This window comes from Neolamprologus multifasciatus, chromosome 19 (genome assembly GCF_963576455.1).
Source record: "Neolamprologus multifasciatus chromosome 19, fNeoMul1.2, whole genome shotgun sequence".
Classification (NCBI taxonomy): domain Eukaryota; kingdom Metazoa; phylum Chordata; class Actinopteri; order Cichliformes; family Cichlidae; genus Neolamprologus; species Neolamprologus multifasciatus.
Genome location: NC_140457.1, coordinates 22,059,620 through 22,063,061, shown reverse-complemented (window position 1 = coordinate 22,063,061; position 3,442 = coordinate 22,059,620). Strand labels below are relative to the sequence as shown.

The following is a 3,442-nucleotide window of genomic DNA, read 5'->3' as shown; positions in this document are numbered from 1 at the left end:
GTCATGGGTGAAGCTTTCGCATTTGTGACAGCGAGATGCCGCCGGGGGCGCTGTTTATTTTGAACCATGACAGCAGAAAGAAAGACATTGCTATAAATTATTATGCATAAATTACTTTTCATGTATATAGAATATGGAGTGGTGCTCATCACTTATGCCTCACTGGGGTTCAAATCTTGATATTTAGGCCCCTTAAAGACCTTATAGTAACTTTTTACTCCAACAAAGCACTTTGCTCTCAGACTGCTGGTTTACTTGTGGTTCATAGCATATTTAGACGTAGAATGGGAGGCAGAGGCTTCAGCTTTCGGGCCCCTCTTCTGTGAAACCAGCTGTGAGTCCGACACCCTCTCTACTTTTAAGGCTTAAAACGTTCCTTTTGACAAAGCACATTGTTAGGGTTGGAGCAGGTGACCCTGAATCCAGGTAGGTGGACTCCCATGATCTATTGAGTGTTTCCACAGCAGTCTTTGTGTTTTCCTTCCCACTGTCACAAAAGTGCTTGTTTATAGGGGTAATCTGATTGTTGTTTTTTCTTTGTTTGTTTTTTGTATTTTGTAGGGTACTTACATTAAAGCTTGAGGCAACTGTTGGTGTGATTTAGTGCTATATGAATTGAATTGAATTCAGTCTGGGGCTTTTCTGTGTTGAGTTTGCATGTTCTCCCCATGTCTGGTTCTCTTGTGGTAATCAAGCTTCCTCCCACAGTGCAAAGACATATAGTTAAAGGGGTTAGGTTAATTGGTGATTCTAAGATTGATTATAGGTGTAAATGTCAATGGTCGCCTGTTTCTCTGGGCTAGCCTTGTGAAAAACTGGCGACCCGTCCGGAGTGTACTCTGTCTCTCGTCCTATGACAGCTGGAATAGGCTCCGGATAGATCTATCTGTTTATAGATAGATAGATGTAATTATAATTTTTGTGTAGTATTCACCTTTTCCAGTTGAGTTTAGTACTATGATTAACAAATAGTCTATTTTCCGTTATATAAAATGTCTTTTTTAGAGGGTGAGGTTTGTTCTACTAGATTAAATTCAATAAGTGATACAATTATGACACATAACTTAAAGATTCAGAATGAGAAGGAAAAACTTCCTTTTACTGCAGTACAAGGAAGTTTTTCTTTCTCATTCTGAATCTCCACGGGTGCTGAACACACTGAACCTTTTAATAATCTGGTTAATAATTGGCTCAAATAATAATCTTGTGTTTATGTTTCATCTTTACACAATGTAATCCCCACATATGAAATGGTATAACCTCTAAATGCAGGCCTACTTGTTGTTCCTAGAGTATTTAAAAGTAGAATGGGAGGGAGAGCCTTCAGTTTTCAGGCCCCTCTTCTGTGGAACCAGCTTCCAGTTTGGATTCGGGAGACAGACACTATCTCTACTTTTAAGATTAGACTTAAAACCTTCCTTTTTGCTAAAGCATATAGTTAGGGCTGGACCAGGTGACCCTGAATCCTCCCTTAGTTATGCTGCAATAGATGTAGGCTGCCGGGGGATTCCCATGATGCATTGAGTTTTTCCTTTCCAGTCACCTTTCTCACTCACTATGTATTAACAGACCTCTCTGTATTGAATCGTATCTGTTATTAATCTCTGTCTCTCTTCCACAGCATGTCTTTATCCTGTCTTCCTTCTCTCACCCCAACCGGTCGCAGCAGATGGCCGCCCCTCCCTGAGCCTGGTTCTGCCGGAGGTTTCTTCCTGTTAAAAGGGAGTTTTTCCTTCCCACTGTCGCCAAAGTGCTTGCTCATAGGGGGTCATATGATTGTTGGGCTTTTCTCTGTATCTATGAAGCGCCTTGAGGCGACATTTGTTGTGATTTGGCGCTATATAAATAAAATTGAATTGAATTGAATTGAAATTGAATTAAATAATGTGTGAGGGATAAATTAGAGTCTGGAAGTGAGACAAAAAAATTGGTTCTTGTGATTCAACTTCAAACTGAATTTAATTTGACCTGCAAAGATAGAAATGGGGAGCCTGGACAGCCTTGTTTTAATCACTTTATTGAGAAAGCTTTACTGAGCTATTTCATGCATTATCTAACACTCTCCACTCAAAAAGAGAACACTGTAAAATCACGATCAATGCATCAAAGACCACATAGAAAACAGGGAATGGTGCAGTATTAGTATGGCAGCTATATCTCTAATTTATTAAACATACATTAAGTAATTTTGCTATTCATTTGTTTTTATTTCTTATCCGGTTTACTATAACTCAAAATGCATAATTGGTAGCTAAGTAAAAGTAAATAACATTTGTTGCAGAATGATACATAAAGGCAGGTGTTTTGGCGTGGTTGATGACGTCACTGGGAGGTATAAAAAAGCAAAGGCTTGGTCTCCTGTTTCATTCACGTTTTCTCTACCAAGAAGAACAGAATCCCCTCCATCATGAAGAAACTGTGCGTCGCAGTCGTCGGAGTTTTGCTGCTGGCTTTCCATCTCACATCACAGGTCAGTTTGATCCGTACCTCCTTTCTTTTGTTTTGTTTCTTCATACTTTCACCAACCTTTTAGGTTATGGTGGGAATCAACTGTGGCCAACGGAATTTGTTTACGCATGAAACGCTGAAATGGCGCAGATGAGCTAAATGTTCAATTAGGGAGGTTAAAACGTTATGCTGGGAGTGCATCTACGATCTCGTATGTTTAGGGGAAAAGTCATGAATATAAAAATCAGTTTGTCCCCTGCAGAACAGACTGCGGCAATAAGAATACAATGGCAAACTTTTAGTTTCGGGCTAGGTCTTGAACAGAGGCTTTAAAGCTCTTATCTTAATTTTTTTCCAAATTAAAATGGAAACAAAAATGACTCCAGACGCTGAATTTTGATTAACTTTCTCCCTCGCACGTTAAATTCTTGTTTTGTTTTGTTTTTTTTTTTTTTTAAAAAAAAAAAAAAGAAATCACCCGGACTGAATCATCTTAATTAAATACAAATGTGTTTCAGGTGGCCCTGGCGAATAACGGCACGAATCCGGACAACACAAACATCACCACCCCAAGCTCCACGGGGGCTGGTTGTGGGACTACCGCCGCCTTCATGGTGCTGCTTCCCCCGCTGGCTCTGACCGCTCTTCTCCTCCACCGGTCCTGATTGAGTGGACTGACCGCGCTGGACACAAAAGCCAGCACAGGTTACACTGTGGATCCAGTGCTGGCTTAGTCTAAACACACTAATCTCTCAATCCACCCACCCACTCACTCAAAAACAGCCAAAAACGCGTTTTGGAATTAAATTTCAAGTGCTGGGTGGGAAAACTTGTCTTAAAAGGCGACGCTCACTTGCATTCTGCTCTATCCTCTGTACTGGCTCTGCAAGGACTCTGAATACTTTGGCACCACACCGGCCCTTTTACTCCTGCGTGCAGTGGGAGAACACCTCAGACTCGTGTACAGTGACCGACTTTGATTCTGGTGTCATTT

The 3,442-nt window shown here is 40.8% G+C and overlaps 1 long non-coding RNA gene across 1 annotated transcript; it reads left to right on the top strand.

The window, feature by feature from the left end:
* Nucleotides 1-1,884: 1,884 nt before the first annotated feature.
* Nucleotides 1,885-3,220, top strand: LOC146496617 (uncharacterized). Its single transcript, XR_014871122.1, has 2 exons — nt 1,885-2,470; nt 2,967-3,220. It is a non-coding gene; the product is annotated as an uncharacterized LOC146496617 (long non-coding RNA).
* Nucleotides 3,221-3,442: the final 222 nt, after the last annotated feature.